Source organism: Odocoileus virginianus, chromosome 15 (assembly GCF_023699985.2).
Source record: "Odocoileus virginianus isolate 20LAN1187 ecotype Illinois chromosome 15, Ovbor_1.2, whole genome shotgun sequence".
NCBI lineage: Eukaryota > Metazoa > Chordata > Mammalia > Artiodactyla > Cervidae > Odocoileus > Odocoileus virginianus.
Genome location: NC_069688.1, coordinates 51,941,489 through 51,959,568, shown reverse-complemented (window position 1 = coordinate 51,959,568; position 18,080 = coordinate 51,941,489). Strand labels below are relative to the sequence as shown.

Here is an 18,080-nt window from a genome sequence, read left to right as displayed (position 1 = left end):
AACAAATGTCTATTAGGCACCTGCTCTGTCATGAGGAGAGCACAATCCTGCCTCCAGAAAACTCACAATCTAGTGACAAAGACATCTAACAATAAGTAACTTCAAAAAATAACTTCAATACTGTGTAATAAATGCTACACATTTATAATAATACAGCATTATTACATAGTATTCTTTATTACTTTATAACATTTATTACACAGTATTCTTCTATAGATGAAGAAGATGAAACTTCACGGGGGCAGAGGCAATTGTTTCCCGGGGAAGAGCATCAAGCAAACTAAATAGCCCACAGGAGCTCCTAGAAACCAGAGGAGCAAGCCTGTTCAGGGAGCTACAAATAGTTCACTGGGGATAGATGGAGGGAAGTGATGAGGCCACGAGCTGTACTATTAACCCAAAAATGATTTGCCTCTACATCTGACAACTGCATTTCAGTTCAGTTCAGTTCAGTTCAGTCGCTCAGTCGTGTCTGACTCTTTGCGACCCCATGAATCGCATGGAGGCATGCTAGGCCTCCCTGTCCATCACCAACTCCAGAAGTTTACTCAAACCCATGTCCATTGAGTCGGTGATGCCATTCAGCCATCTCATCCTCTGTCGTCCCCTTCTCCTCCTGCCCGCAATCCCTCCCAGCATTAGGGTCTTTTCCAATGAGTCAACTCTTCACATGAGGTGGCCTAAGTATTGGAGTTTCGGCTTCAGCATCAGTCCTTCCAATGAACACCCAGGACTGATCTCCTTCAGGATGGACTGGTTGGATCTCCTTGCAGTCCAAGGGACCCTCAAGAGTCTTCTCCAACACCACGGTTCAAAAGAATCAGTTTTTTGGCGCTCAGTTTTCTTCACAGTCCAACTCTTACATCCATACATGACCACTGGAAATACCATAGCCTTGACCAGATGGACCTTTGTTGTCAAAGTAATGTCTCTGCTTTTTAATATGCTATCTAGGTTGGTCATAACTTTCCTTCCAAGGAGTAAGCATCTTTTAATTTCAAGGCTGCAGTCACCATCTGCAGTGACTTTGGAGCCCAAAAAAATAAAGTCTGACACTGTTTCCACTGTCTCCCCATCTATTTCCCATGAGGTGATGGGACCAGATGCCATGATCTTAGTTTTCTGAATGTTGAGCTTTAAGCTGAGAATAAAATGTAGTTGAGTCCTAAGTCATGTCTGACTCTTGTGACCCCATGGACTGTAGCCCGCCTGACTCCTCTGTCCATGGGAACTTTCAGGCAAGAATATTGGAATGGATTTCCATTTCCTTCGGGGGACCTTCCTGACCCAGGGATCGAACCCATGTGGATTCGTTCACAAGTGGATTCTTTACCACTGAGCCACCAGGCAAGCTCCGTAGTTGGTGATGCTCTTTCCTGGGCATCTCAGAGAACTTGGGTCTCAAGTTATAGTCAAACTTGCCAAGGTTCTGTTATTTCATTCTCAAGATGGCTCTGGAAGCCCACCAAGATCCCCCTGCACAGAAAAGCCATCAACTACATCAGTCTTGTAGAAGAGGCACAGGAAAGAGTTACAAGTTGGCTCCTGGTGGAGACAGGGCCGTCGTCATGCCTCTTCCAGACTGATGATGGCCCCCACAAGGTGCCTGACACTCAGCAAATGACTGTTGAAGGGACAAATGAATGAATGAGTGGGGAATAACTTACAAGGGCAGTTTGGGAGATTGAGCTCTCACTAAGTGCCCCATAAGTGCTTGACCAATACTTTGGCCACCTGATGTGAAGAGCTGACTCATTTGAAAAGACCCTGATGCTAGGAAAGATTGAGGGCAGGAGGAGAAGGGGATGACAGAGGATGAGATGGTTGGATGGCATCACCGACTCAATGGACATGGGTTTGGGTAGACTCTGGGAGTTGGTGATGGACATGGAGGCCTGGAGTGCTGCAGTTCATGGGGTCGCAAAGAGTCAGACACAACTGAGTGACTGAACTGAACTGAACTGCAGTGATCATGGCAATTCAATAGTACTGCTTCCTGGTAAGACTGATGCTTTTAACGCACATGTTTTAATTGGAAAAGATCAACATCTTGTTAATTGTCTCCATCTCCAAACTGTTTTCACTTAGTTTTTCAAAGCTTGAACCTCGTGATGAATTTTGAAGTCTGAGGGAGAGGGATTCATGAGAGCTTGGTTACCATTTCACCCTCTCCCTCGCCTACTACTTCTTGCCTCCCAGCCCACCTTGCCTCTCTTTCCTCCTTACACCTAAGTGGCTGACCTTCTAGGGTTACCAACTTGTACCAGTTTTCCCTGGACTGTTGTGGGTCTGGCACTGGAAATCCCACGTCCCCAGACACTCTTCCCCCCCAGCTCAGGCCCAGGCGAACAAAACAGTGTGTCATCCTTTTGATGAAGAGCTTCTTTTTAGACTGGAGACATTCTGAAGACAACAGAATGCTTTAGTCACTTGGGTGGCAGAGAATCGTTAGCGGAAGAGCACTTCCAAAGCCTTGATCCAAATCCAGAAAGAGAAGCGTGAATTTGCCAGGTGAACAAGGTAGGGAAGGTCATTCTAGGAAGGACCAGCAGAGGCCTGGGGGTGATTCCATCTGAGTGAAACAGAGGTCCAAAGAGCAGCAGGAGGACAGAAGGGAGGAAGTGGAGAGACTGCTAATTCTGGAGCCAGATTTTTTAGTAACAAAACAGCAGGTAACACACATATTCATATGCAAGTCATAGTTGCCAAAAAGAAACCCTTTCGACTGCCAGTTTAGATTAGCTGTACTCTTGCTTTCATCCATTGCTGTGAATAATCAAGAATTTTCAGAACTTCCCACTATTCCCAAGGGAGAGTGTGGTACAGATCCAATCCCACATGTTATACTCATCCTGTTAGTTCCTACTGTTAATGTGAATAAATAAGAAATCTGATATGACTAAACACCACCCCAGGCTGCGTGATGTAGCAAAAGGCTAATTTATTTTTGACCTACTACTTATGTGTGAACATCTGACTCAGAGCCTCTTGCCTTCTCTCCAGAGACTCAAGCAGCTAAGTTGATGAAACACCTGAATACTATGCAGCAGAACTTGGATTCATTTCTTCTCTCTTCTAGCTCTTTGCTCTAAACATCTGTTTTCCCCTGCAGAGGCCTGGATTCATCAGCAGAACAATAACACAGCAATCCTATATATAACTGTATTCTTGACAATGAAACTTCAATGCCTGTGGAGTGTTCTCCTACTCTCTACTCTCTATGACTTCCTAATTACCCTGAAAATCTAGTCACTGACACTAATGTTTCTGTATGTTACCACAGTCCACCAAAATAACTACCAGTCATCTGTACCATATTGATTTGTGCTGACTTTGCTGGAGTGGGTACCTTTGTTGCCTTCCAAACACCCATTCTCTTTTCTTCCTTCCTAACAGAGCCATAATTTTGCTCAGGTGTAACACAGCCAAGTGCCTCAGAGGAAGGTGACTCCCACCAAAGTCAATCCCACCAAGGATAATGCCACTGTTTTTGGAGTGATTGGATCAGGCACAGGCTAATAACCCAGGGATAGCCAGTGAGATGCAAGAAAAAGCCTACTAAGATTCCTCCCTTGTTCTCCATAAAGAGCCACTGGAAGGCTCTGTGGGTTGTCTTTTTTAAATGGCTGCCTGAAATTGTTGCAGCAGTCTTGCTAATTAGCCTGAAGATGCAACCAGCACTGAGGATGGCAGAACAGAGACCCAAAGAATAACATTCCAGATCGTGAGCTTCAGGCCAGTGCTCTTATGTTAAAATACTCTACTCCTAGACTCTTTCTGAGGGATGACTTTGTGTGTGTGTGTGTGTGTGTGTGTGGGGGGGGGGGGGGGGGCGTGTCTTGGAGATATGAGGTAAAGGTCCTAGACTTATTTCTTGGAACTAATTCGACTCAGCTAATTCAGTGCTAGTCCAAGAATCATTTTCATTAATTCACAATAGCTATAATCACGGTCAATGCTAGTATTTTCAGGAAATATTCATCATTGGTAGCAATAGGATATTCAAACTAAAACATGTGAAAGGAAATAGTATCATTGATAAAGACAAAAAGAAAACAGGAGCTTAAAGAGAAAAAGTAAAGACCTCTGAGAGCTCTTCTTTCCTGTTTACAGAAGCATTCTGTTGCCTGAGATGTAATGTATGAAAAACCCCTGAGATGAAAGCAGAAGTCAACTGTACAGGAAAGATGGGTAACACACAGGACAGAACTCACTAAGATCCAGAGAGTGACATCTGACCGAATGGTAGGATTGTAGAAACAAGGATGCTGGACCAAAATTAACTATACATTGATGATGGCTATTAAAAGTCCTGAGATTGTAAATCAACTAGACTTTAATTTTTTAATGTAAGAAAAAATAAAAATAATCAAGGAAAAAAGCGAAAAGTGAAAGCAATAAAATATCCTTTATGTGTGATATTGTTAGTTCATGATCAATAAGACAAGCCTTTCAGCTACTTTTTCATTTTGGTGAAGGATTAGCATTGAGACAGCCACACCAAATTATCCAATGCTTCTTTGAAGACAGGTGGCCAAGGTGAAATGTGAAAATTCCTGAATATCTGGAAGCTTCAGCTTCCTTACTTGTAATTAGAGATAATACATAATCCAAAGGTTTGTGGAGAGGATAAAGTAAGATGGTACATGTGAAGCCCAGAGCAAGTGTTCTGTATACTGTAAAATCCCAATTTTTAAGTTCCTTTTCTCTTCTCCCACCCCAAACTTGACTGAAATGATCATTGTTCCCTTGGAGTATTAGTGAGTAATTAGAGCCATAATTGTAGAGAACTATTTGATTTGGGGCAGCCATTCCCCACAGACGGCTGCAGGCCGAACTGAAAGTCAGCTCAAGCTTCCTCCGCTCCTCAGAATCAAATGCTCCCCAAAGGACTCCCCATGGATAGCCTAAGAAAGAGCTTATCTAGTACAATTATACTAGAGCATAATCATTTGTCTCTATGAATTTCTTCACCACTCAATTAGAAGTTGTTAAGAAGAACCCAGAGCCTAGAACAGAACCTGAGCATAAAAGATGCTCAGTAAGGAAGGGAGGCAGGAAAAGGAAGAAGGAGGGTGGAGGCAACAACCAATCGAATGGTGACGTTTGGCTTCTAGACCAGGGCTGTCTGCTCTAAGTGTAATGCCAGCCCTGAAAGTGAGCTACATTTGTAACTTGATATTTTCTGGTAGCCACATGAAAAATATAAGAAGAAACTGATGAGATAAATTTTAATAAGACAATTTACTTAGTGCAATATATCTAATACACTATCATGTCAGCATGTAATCAATATAAAAAATAATCATGGGATTCTCAATTTTTTGTACTGTCTTTAAGGTCTAGTGTGTATTTTACACTTATTGAACATCTCAATTCAGACTAGACACATTTCAAGTGTTCGCTAGACACGTGTGGCTAGAGGCCTCCATATTTAAAGTGTAGCTCCAGACTCTATTCACCTTCTCTGCATGCTTTTCCCATTTCAGAAGCCCTGCCTCTGCTGCAGCAGTCCCACCCACTCCCCTTCAATATATCACTCCAGTCGATAACATCCCTAATTCACTCTAACTTATGACATGTATTCACCCCAAATCCTAGATTCCTGCCCTAAAATTTGCATTTAATCTGGTGCTCTTGGATATTAAAGTGGCCAACAGTGCCAAGTGACAGCCTGAGTGTTAATAGATTGTGGGACAGAAGACTTTTTCTTCCCACAAAGGATCTATATACATCCTATATTGGGAAAAGAAATGGGAATAGGAGTTTTTGCTAGCCCACTCTATGAAGGCACCTAATCAGGTCCCAGGGTACACCCGAAGATGTGGGTAAAATAGAGCACAGACACTCATTTGCCTTCATATCCCCAGTTCCAAGCATGGTGTCTGGCATATAAAGAGGGCAATAAATATTGGCATTAAATGTGATTGGTATTAGTTAAGAATAATAAGTGAGAGTTCAATCAGAGCTACTTTGGGAATTCATGGAGTGTGACTAACAGATTTCTTGGGATTTAAGTGAAAGAGTCAGTCTTTTATTAGAAAGCAGGAAATTCAAAAATGACATAGTGGGAAAGAAATAAGATGGCAGAAATCCCTTAAAGTCCATGAATCAGAAAGCAGAGGGCATATGTTTAACATTCAGGGATTATGGAAATGGATATTTATGTATTCATTCAACAAATATTTCTTAAGCCAGTCTCTGTGCTAGGCATGGCCACATAAATGTGAATAAGACATTAGCCCTGCCCTAAGGGAGTTCTAGGCTAGAGAAGAGACAGATATGGAAATAAATCTGATGTTCCTACCTTCCTACACTGTGATGTGATAAAAGGTATGCTAGAAAGGAAATATTTACAAAAATGGAATGGGGTCAAAGAGGAAGGAGTGACTATTTAGGGAGTTCTAGGATGGCTTTATAAAGGAAGAGAAAATAGACCTTGAAGGATGAGTAGTTGTCTGCTGGGCAAATTTAACATGTACAAAGGCACAGAGGCAGCAAGGTACATGCAACATCCTACAACTGAGAGTAATTCAGTGTAATTGGAGCAGAGCATGGGGTACAAAGTAGAGAGAGGTCGAAGTTGATGTTGAAAATGCAGACTGAGCCCAAATCATAAAAGATCTTACATCCTCTGCAAAGGGATTTGGACTTTAGTCTAAAAGCAGTGTGGACTCACACAGATAACAGACATGTAGCTGCCAAGGGCAGTGGCAGGAGGGAAGGATTGAGAGGTTAGGATTAGGGGATGTAAGCTAATATACAAAGGGAATAAACAAGGTCCTACTGTATAGCACTTGCTCCTTGGAAGGAAAGCTATAATAAAACTAGACAACACATTAAAAAGCAAAGACATCACTTTGCTGATAAAGGTCTGTATAATCAAAGCTATGGTTTTTCCAGTAGTGATGTATGGATGTGAAAGCTGGACCATAAAGTAGACTGAGCACTGAAGAACTGATGCTTTTGAATTGTGGTGCTGGAGCAGACTCTTGAGGGTTCCTCGGACTGCAAGGAGATCAATCCAATCAATCCTAAAAGAAATCAACCCTGAGTACTCATTGAAAGGACTGTTGCTGAGGCCAAAGCCCCAACAGTTTGGCCATCTGATGTGAAGAGCCAACTCACTGGAAAAGACCCTAATGCTGAGAAAGACTGAAAGCAAAAGGAGAAGTGGGTGACAGAGGATGATATGGTTAGCATCACTGACTCAATGGACATGAATTTGAGCAAACTCCAGGAGATAGTGAAGGACAGCAGAGCCTGGCATGTTTCAGTTCATGAGGTCACAAAGAGTCAGACACATCTTAAGAGACTAAACAACAATGATTGGCTAGAACAGGGAACTATATTCAATATCCTGTGATTAAACCTAATGGAAAAGAATATGAAAAAGCATATGGAAAAAGAATGTATGTATAACTGAGTCATCACTTTGCTATACAGCAGAAATTAACACAACATTGTAAATCAACTATACTTCAACAACATTCAAAAAATAAACAAAAGCGATGTGGAACCAGTCAAAGTTTTTTGTGTTTTTTTTTTAATTTTTTTATTTTTTCCATTTATTTTTATTAGTTGGAGGCTAATTACTTTACAACATTGCAGTGGTTTTTGTCATACATTGAAATGAATTAGCCATGGATTTACATGTATTCCCCATCCCAGTACCCCCTCCCACCTCCCTCTCCACCTGATCCCTCTGGGTCTTCCCAGTGCACCAGGCCCGAGCACTTGTCTCATGCACCCAACCTGGGCTGGTGATCTGTTTCACCCTAGATAATATACATGTTTCGATGCTGTTCTCTTGAAACATCCCACCCTCGCCTTCTCCCAGAGTCCACAAGTCTGTTCTATACATCTGAGTCTCTTTTTCTGTTTTGCATATAGGGTTATCGTTACCATCTTTCTAAAGTCCATATATATGTGTTAGTATACTGTAATGGTCTTTATCTTTCTGGCTTACTTCGCTCTGTATAATGGGCTCCAGTTTCATCCATCTCATTAGAACTGATTCAAATGAATTCTTTTTAATGGCTGAGTAATATTCCATGGTGTATATGTCCCACAGCTTCCTCATCCATTCATCTGCTGATGGGCATCTAGGTTGCTTCCATGTCCTGGCTATTATAAACAGTGCTGCGATGAACATTGGGGTACAGGTGTCTCTTTCAGATCTGGACCAGTCAAAGTTTTAATATGGCACATGATGGATAGACTTTCCCTGCCCACCTGAAGTTAGAAATGATCATATGACTTGTTCTGGCCAGTGGAACGCAAAGAGAAGTGTTGGGTGTCGCTTCCGCATGGATGTTTAAGGGTCAGTGCGCGCTTCACCGCGCTCTCTTTTACCAGATTGCTGGTCTCTCCCGCCAGCGACCCGCAGTCTTCAGAGACCGGCTTTTCTGTCCGACTCAGTTCCTGAGTGGTCACAGTGAATGACAGTGGGCTTGGAGCAAGAGGAAGAAACAAACCCTGGTTGTCTTAACCACTTCGATTTAGAGGTTGTTTATTACTGCAGCAAAACTTCAGGAAGCAAAACTTCCTGACTGATAAGGCAATGGAATAACATGATCAGATTGATATTTTTAAAAGGCAACTGATGGCAACATAGAGAATGAATTAGAGGTAGGAGAGGAGGTTAATTAAAGGCAAGGAAACCAATACTGCAATAATCTAGTAAAGAAATGATGATGGCCTAAAATTAGAACACTAATAGTGCCAATAAAGAAGATGAGCTATACTTAGGAAATATTTAAAGAGCAAAATCAACAAGAATTCAGTGATTAATAAAATGTGGTTTATAAATATTTTAGTCATCTGCTTCTTTACAACAAATTCCTCCAAAGTGTATCAGCTTAAAATAATGATAAATATATCATCCCACAGTTTTCTGTGGGTCAGGAGGTTCAAGAAGAGCTTAACTGATGGTTCTAGCTCAAGATCTCTCAGGTTGCACTCAAGATGTTGTCCAGGGCTGCATCATCTGAAGGTCTGATTGGGGTTAGAGGATCCATGACCAAAATGGTTCACTCATATGACTGACAACTTGATGCTCACTGTTGACAGGAGGCTCCAGTTCTTTCCTATAAGGACCTCCCCATAGAGCTGCTTGAGTATCTTTCTGACATGGCCACTGGCTTCCTCCAGAGAAAGTGGCCTAAAAGACAATGAAATGAGGTGGCACTTTCACTGATAACATAACCTGGGAAGTCACACACCATCACTTCTAATGTATTCTTTGGTCAGACAAACCAACCATGACACATTGTTGAAGAGGACCATAAAGAGATTCAAATAGCAGAAGGTGAGGATAATTGGAGGCCATCTTGGAGCCTGACTACTACAATGAACAAGATGGAAGTTAACAAAAAAAGCTGACTCTGAGAATTCTGGCTTGAATGATTCAACAATGGAAGTAAGCATGAGACAGAACACAAGAGAAAAAAAATCAGTCTCTAAGAGGAGGGAGGAGATATAGTTCATTTTTAGATCTGCCATGTGGAAGACATACAGAGATGACTAATCATCATTTGAAAATAGGAAGTTCCTAAGAGAGGTCAGAGTTGAGGATTTAGGAATCAATATTATCTAAGTGGTGAAGGAAGCCAAGGCAGAAAATAATATGGTCCAGGAAGGATGTGCAGAAAGAAAAGGGAAAAAACAAAACCAGGAAAAGAAACATATGGAGAGAGACCTTCATTCAAGGAAGAGAGGGGAAGAGGAAAAGCCAGCAATAACAATGACACGGGAAAGAATCAAGGAAGGAAGCAGAGAATGAGGGCTATCTGGACATGAAAGACAATAAAGGAGGCAGTTCAGTGAAAGTTTCAGCAGCAATGCCAAGTGGCATGCATAAAGCAGTCAGTAATATGAGCAAGCCCACTGGACCTCACAGTTAAGTAGACTGGCCGTGTAGTAAACGGTCTCAGTAGAGGTGGGTTTGGGGGCTTGCCTAAATGCATTTTTTCACCCTTGAGATTAAACATTTCCTCTTGTGCAATGGAGGTAACTTCCCTCATAACAGCTCCACAGTGTAATATGAGTGCAGAACAACCACAACTCACCCATTATATAACTAGAAGGTACATTCATGAAAAACTCTCTTTATCATGGATGCATCATGCTCCATCCATGGGTGATGAAGGATGAATGAATGGGTCAAAGCACTGTCTCCTTTGCCCAGATAACCATGCCTTCAGGAAAAGCTTAGGACATTAATAATCTTCTTAGGGCAACCAGGAAGCTGTCTAGAGTTAAAGGATAGAAATACCACAAATTAGAATCACAGGATGAAAATGATACAAGAGATCATCTTAATGAATTTTTCATTTTAAAGATAAAATACGACCCAAGAAGATTAAGTTACATGCTTACAGTCACATGTTTTTTTTTTTCTTTTTCCTACAGCTAGGTCCAGGCATCTGGACATTCTGTCCAGTGCCCTTTTAACTCAATCCCATTACTTCACATTCATGTGCACACACTCACACACATATCTACAACTCTGCATCAGGAGAAAACGATGCTCTAACAGGCATTTCCAATTTAACACAGCTAAAACAAGTTTTGACTTTGTTCCTCCAAATGTGTCTCTCCCTGTCTCCCCGATAACTGTACAATGTACACCACCCACACCATGGAAATCTCCCTAGATGTCTCTCTCACACCCTCACATCCCACACCTCATTTGTTAGCAAGTCCTTCTGGCTCTATCTTCAGAAAATTCCCAGAAAAAGACCACCTCCCACCACCCTGGTCTGAGCACCTTGATTTCTCTCCTGAGCTGCTGCAGTGGCCACCTGGCCGTGCTCCCTGCTTTGCATCTTCTCTGTCATGGTCACAGCAGCCTAAGAAATTCTTATTCTTCAAGTTATAAGCCATGTCAAGTCATGCCTCTTCTCAAAACCCTCCAATGCTTCCCATCTCACTCAGAATAGAATCCAAACGCTTTCCCACGCTCTGTAGGCCCCCACATGGGCTGCAACCTCATTTCCTAGAACTCTCAGACGCATTCATTTCACTCTAGCCACACTGGCCTTTTGGCTGCTCTTCAAACACCCTGAATTCACTCCTAGCTTAGAGTCTTCACAAGCACCCTTCCCTAGGCCTGCATGTCCTTCCCAGAGATTCTCCCACAATTCACTCCCTCACTTCATTTAAGTCTCTGCTAAAATACTACCTCTTCAGAGAAGTCTTCCCTGGCCACTTTATCAATATGAAATAGAGAACCCTGCACAGACACAGAAAGCAAACTTAAGGTTATCCGAGGAGAAAGGGGATGGGGGAGGAATAAATTAGGAGTTTGGGATTCGCAGATATAAACTATTATACACAAAAGAGATAAATAACAAGGTCCTACTGTATAGCACAAGGAACACTATATTCAACATCCTATAGCAAACCATAATGGAAAAGAATATGAAAAATACATATATATACACAACTGAAATTAGAAACTAGACAGAAATTAATACAACATTGTAAATCAACTATACTTCAATCAAAAATAAAATAAAATAGAGATTCCTGCCTCCCCAACATTCTCCATCCTTTTATTCTGTTGCTCTGCTTCATAGCATGACCAACACCTGACACTGTTTTACAGTTTTATTTATTACTGCTCTTTTCCTGGTGGAATTTAAGCTCTATGGAGGCATTTTGTTTACTAAAAAGTCCTCAATACCTTTAAAAAAATCTGGCCCATGGTTGTTGTTCAGTTGCTAAGTTGTGTCCGACTCTTTGCAACTCCATGAACCAGGCTTCCCTGTCCATCACTATCTCCCTGAGTCTGCTCAAACTCATGTCCATTGAGTTGATGATGCCATCCAATTATCTCATTTTCTAATCACCCCCTTCTCCTCCTGCCTTCAATCTTTCCCAACATCAGGGTCTTTTCCAATGAGCTGGCTGTTTGTGTCAGGTGGCCAAAATATTGGAGCTTCATAGTAGGTACCCCCAAAATATTTGTTGAGTAAATCAATTAGGATTGAATTCTAAGATCTAGAAATACTCAAACAGCAATATTATTTTTAGCCAATAGAAACTTAATCCAGGGAGGGACTTAGCAGAAAGTGGAAGCAGATATGTCATGGGCATTGCTACATTCGACACAGTTGCCTTGGGTTTTGAAGACAATGCATCACAGCAGCCCTGAAATCTTTGTCTAGGATCAAATTCCAGCCCACTAATATGCTCAGGAGCCAGTGACCCTGAAAAGACAGGAGGTGATATAGAAAAACCAAAACTCATTAACAGCTTGAAATTAATAGCTCTGGGCCTGTATTGTCAGTATTTACTGAGCCTCCCTCACTCCTAGACATCCTGATGGGAAATTACAGAAATAAACTCAGTCACAAAGCAATAAAGGGCACTGCTATAAGGGATTCAAATCCTCTCATTCATTTATTCATCTTTTCCATTCACCCAGCACTTTCTTTGAGTAGATACTATGTGTCAGACACTGCTAAGTTAAAATCTTTTCTGAAATAAATAATGTTTGCTACTGTTTTTGTTCCAGTGATCATGCTTATTTCATCCCTGTCACCATCATCTTCATCATTATTTCTGCCATGCTGGAAGCATGTGAAGGTCACCATTGGAACCCAAGGAAAGTTATCTAGATGTCTGCTGACTCATGGTTCCTACGAGGGGGAGAAATGATGACATAGATCAAGCAGTCTCACCTATACCTCCCAGAAAGTCATTTTATTCTGAGAATTGATCTTTCTATCTTGGATCGTAAAACCTAAGTTACCTGAGTTATAGGGGTGAAGGGGAATAATCGGGCTAATTTCAGAGAGGAAACTCCATTCCCCTTATTGTTGTTGCTGTTCAGTCATTCAGTTGTGTCCACCTCATTGCAATCCCATGGACTGCATGCCTCGCTTCCCTGTCCTTCACCATCTTCTGGAGCCTTCTTTGTGGTCCAACTCTCACATCCATACATGATTACTGGAAAAACCATAGCTTTGACTAGATGGACCTTTGTAGGCAAAATAATGTCTCTGCTTTTTAATACACTGTCTAGGTTTGTCATAGCTTTTCTTCCAAGGAGAAAGCATCTTTTAATTTCATGGCTACAGTTACCATCCACAGTGATTTTTGAGCCCAGGAAAATAGTCTTTCACTGTTTCCACTGTTTCCCCATCTATTTGCCATGGAGTGATGGGACCAGATGCCATGATATTAATTTTTTGAATGTTGGGTTTTAAGTCAGCTTTTTCACTCTCCTCTTTCACTTTCATCAAGAGGTTCTTTAGTTCCTCTTCACTTTCTGCCATAAGGGTGGTGTCATCTGCATATCTGAAGTTATTTCTCTCTCTCCCAGCAATCTTGATTCCAGCTTGTGCTTCATCCAGCCCGGCATTTCGCATGATGTACGCTTCATATAAGTTAAATAAGCAGGGTGACAATATACAGCCTTGACATACTCCTTTCCCAATTTGGAACCAGTCCCCTGTTCCATGTCTGGTTCTAACTGTGGTTTCTTGATCTGCACACAGGTTTCCCAGGAGGCAGAAAAGGTGGTCTAGTATTCTAGTATTCTAATATTCTAGTATTCTAAGAATTTTCCACAGTTTGTTGTGATCCACACAGTCAAAGGCTTTAGTGTAGTCAATGAAGTAGAAGTAGATATTTTTCTGGAATTCTCTTGTTTTTTCTATGATTCAATGAATGTTGGCAATTTGATCTCTGATTCCTCTGCCTTTTCTAAATCCAGCTTGTACATCTGGAAGTTCTCAGTTCACATACTGTTGAAGCCTAGGTTGGAGAATTTTGAGCATGGCCTAGCTAGCATGTGAAGTGAGTGCAAGTGTGCGGTACATTGAACATTCTCTGGCGTTGCCCTTCGTTGGAATTGGAATGAAAACTGCCCCTAATTTGGCAATACTCTCCCAGTTTTAATTTAATCCTCAGAATCAATAATAATCTTCATTAGGATGATAATAGATAAATGAATGACTGCAGTACCTGATATTTTTGTTTTCCTTCTGAGAGTTTGAGCTGGGTGGGTACCATAATCTTAGCTTTTCACATCATATTTTCAAATATATCACGATACAATAGAAACTATTTAAGAAATAAGAAGACGCCAGCCAACTGTTGACATTTAGAAATAGTCCATGATGACACTGGAGAAATGAAATGTTTCAATTCTGCAACATTTTTCAAAGACCTTCAGTCAGGCCTAATGCCTTCAGAAATAAATGAAGGGGAAAGATGAATTGCTGTGCTAAAATTCTGGCAAAGAAACAACTGAAAGCTAACTTTGAACCCATCAAACACATCTGCTTCTGTCTGATCCTCACCAAGAACTCTGCAAATTTCCTTCAAATTCTATTCTGACTTCCTTCCAAATATCCATAGGACTTTCCTTCACTCCCAGGGGGATTTGTTGTCACTAAGTACTCCAAACATGATGCATTTATTTCCTTGGGCTGCTGTCACAAATTACCATTACCACAAACCAGGTAGCTTTAAAAAATGGAAATTTATTCTCTCACAGTTCTAAAGACCAGAAGTCTGGGATGAGAGTGTCAACAGGGCCATGATCTCTTTGAAGACTCCAAGGAAAAATTTTTTCTTGCTTCTCCCAGCTTCTGGTGGTAGCCGGCATCCCTGGCTTTGTAGATGCATCACTCCAAGTTCTGCCTGGTCATCACAGGGTCTTCCCCCTTCTCTGTGGGTCTCTGTGACCAAATTTCCTTTTTCTTACAAGTCTTTGGGTCTAGGGGCCCATTCTAATCCAATGTGGCCTCATTTTAACTTGATTACATCTGCAAAGACACTATTTCCAAATAAGATCACATTCACATTCAAGGCATTAGAACCTCAAAATATCATTTCGAAAGACACAATTCAGCCCACCAAAATGCCCAAACTTTGGGTCTTCTACTCTGAGAAAATCCCACCATTGGCCTTCCCTCTTTCCTTCCTTTCAAAAGATGAAGTGAGAGTCCTACATTCAAAAGATTTAGACCTACCTAGTAGGAAGATTCAGTGTACACATAAATCACAAAACAAGGCAGAAGTGGTAATTGCCATGAGAGTCATAAACACAGTGACACAAAAATACAGAGAAAAGAAATCAATTCCTGCTGGGGAGAATCAAGCAAGACATTTGAGCTTGACCTTGAAGACTATATTACATTTGGATTTTCAGGATTAGTAAAAAAAATCTCCAGTTGAGCTGGGTGAGCAAAGGTACAGAGGCAAGAAAGCATGGCATGTTGATATGTTTCTCAGTGTCAAGAACCCCCTCCCCTGTGTCATTGCTACAAATACATTTCATAAGTGTTCAAAGAGATTAAAAGGAAAAGCACCAAAAAGCAAACTAACAGGAATCGTCTCCAGGAGGTGAAAATTTCCTTTGTGGTTTTATATTTTTTCTAATTTTCTTCAATGCTTTATGACTTTTTCTCTTTTTTTGCCACACTTTGTGGCATGCCAGGATCCTGTTTCCCTGACCAAGGATCCATTCAAACCTGTGCCTCCTGCAATGGAAGTATGGAATCCCAACCACTGGACCCTCAGGGAATTCCCTGCATTTTTTAAAATATCATGTATATTTTTATTTTTTTAATTTATTTGATTGGGCTGGGTCTTTGCTGGCACATGCAAGATCTTTAGTTGTGGCATGTGGGATCTAATTCCCTGATCAGGGATCTGAACCCAGGCGCCCTGCACTGGGAGAGTGGCATCTATCTCTCCTGCATTATTTTTAATTAGCAAAACAATACTTTTTTTTTTTTCATGAAAGATTTTCAAATAACCTCACACAATCGTCTCCAAAAAGGAGAACAAATTAAATCTTTCCTGATACAGAATTATTACTGCGTGACTTTGATCATGTCACTTGTGACAGGGAGGAAGAAAACCACCAGAGGATGAGATTTGATGGATCAGCCGGTCGCTGCAGACACCGGCATTTCATCCTGTTACTTGACCAAGTAGGTGGGGGAAACGCGGGTTGTCGTTTAGGTGAGCAGTGCCTGCCCTCTGCTGGTGATTCAAAAGTTAGTCACCAAGAGCGAGAGTTTTTCTTCCCAATTTCCCAAAGTGAAGAGACTAGAAATAGAAAGTCTCCCTCCTGACTGGAAGGGGCTTCCCTCGGGGGCTTCCTTGATAGCTCAGGTGGTAAAGAATCGGCCCGCAATGCAGGAGACCTGGGTTCGATCCTGGGTTGGGAAGATCCCCTGGAGATGAAAAAAGCTACCCACTCCAGTATTCTGACCTGAAGAATTCTATGGGGTCCCAAACAGTAGGCCATGACTGAGCGACTTTCATTTTTGATTGGATTCCTCCGTCTGGGCTCTGAGTTACTTTAAGCGGAGGACAGAAAAGTCTGTTGGTTACCTCTTTCCTTCTTAGGCCAGTAGCACTGGGGCTGGGACTTCAAAACGTCGCTTCCCCAAGTGAGAGGCGTTTGTTCAGTTGGCGGCAAGGCGGGTGCTTCTGTTTGCAGGAGGGTAGGAAAGTAGGGGTGGGAGGCGGCAGCCGCGAGCTCAGTGAGGCCTGGCCCGGCGTGGAGGCCCGGCGCAGCCCGGGAGCCTGAGGCCGGGGCCTCGCGTGCAGGCGCTGCCCGGCTGGGCCGTGAGCCGGCCGCCCTGCGCAAAGAGGCCTCCCTGATGCCGGCTGGGGCCCTGCGGGGCCGAGAGGAGGCCGCGCCAGGGCCGCGCGGAGGCGACGGCGGCAGCGCCGGACGCCCCAGAGGAAGAGCGCTCTGCACCATCCTCCTCCGCCTCTGACGGAGAATTTGACGCTGCGGTGGGATATCCGGCCGATATTATCATGGACGATGATTTCCAGAGATTACAGAGGCATTTCATGGACAAGTACTACCAGGATTAGAAGACATGGAAGACCCTAACAAATGTTTCTGTGGTAGAAAAGGATATAGAAGAACGGGTGTGGCGCGGGTTCCCGGATGTAACATGGCGGCTTCAAAGCGCCATGGAAGATGAAGTGATATTTTCCACAAGGTGCTCACCATGATGGACTCTCTGGCTTTTAAAGAGATATTTCTGGACTGTCGAGCAGGAAAAAAGAAGATCAGGGACTGGACTTCAGCTGCAGTTTAGCGGTGACTTCATTATGTAAATCATCTTCTATGCACTTTCCCAGAACAATCTGCCGCCCTAGGTCCCACCTCCAGGTAATAGGACATCACCAGCCCAATAGACTGGAGAGGCTTTGGATAATGATGTGAGAAAAATGCATCTCGGAAAGACTGACTGTTCTGCAACTCTTCATTAATGTTAAGTATTGACGGGTCAGAAGAAAATTACCTGACATTCTTGGGACGTGCTCATATCTTCAGTAACCCTTGTACTCCTCCCCAAGTGGACACCTCTCAGGGTCTTCTGAGTCTGACTTCTGCAGCGAGCCCAAGTCCAGCATTCCACCTGGGAGCACTTCCCCAGCCTACATGTTGGTTTGTCCCTGGGCCTTGTGGAATAAAGAAGGGTCAGCTAATGAGCACACACAGACCAAATGCACACCTTTATAAATGAAGGTTTGCTGAAACAGACACATCCACAACATTGAACCTTCTAGGTGGCATGGGAGTGGGGTAGGTGCGGTGGCGGTGCTCCAAGGAGCTCCAGTCCTTTATGTATCAGCACAGAAAGAATTCAGCAAGAGGAAAAGTGATAGATAAAAAGTGATTTATTAGAATAGGATCCTTGTGAAGTTTACAAGCAGGTGGGCAAGAGGGTGCCAGGCCAAGAACTTAGTGGGGAAGTTTTATAATCAAAGAAAAAGTAAGGAGGACAGAAAAGACAACCTTTGTCTTCATTCTTGAGTAGATGTCACATTTCTATCATCGGCTACTTCTCCAGGTTGGACAGGGGAAAGTTTTTGTCCCTACATGGTCAAGCCAGGACTGTCATGGCTCTATGGAAAAATTATTTCAGATCTCAGCACAATGAGGGTCTTTCATGTTGAAATAGCACCTTTCCATAAATTATTGTTTTTTATATGTGCAGACCATGTTCCAGGGGTCGTTAACTTACTGTGTTCACTGGGCAGGATGTGGGTCTCAAGCCACCGTTGTTTTACTGTTAGAGGGTATG

The 18,080-nt window shown here is 42.4% G+C and overlaps 1 long non-coding RNA gene across 1 annotated transcript; it reads right to left on the bottom strand.

Moving 5' to 3' along the window:
- Window positions 1–7,800: 7,800 nt before the first annotated feature.
- LOC110146008 (uncharacterized) lies at window positions 7,801–16,540 on the bottom strand. The gene is made up of 3 exons (XR_002316385.2): window positions 16,363–16,540; window positions 10,071–10,253; window positions 7,801–9,163 (listed from the first exon to the last, which is right to left on the bottom strand). It is a non-coding gene; the product is annotated as an uncharacterized lncRNA (long non-coding RNA).
- Window positions 16,541–18,080: the final 1,540 nt, after the last annotated feature.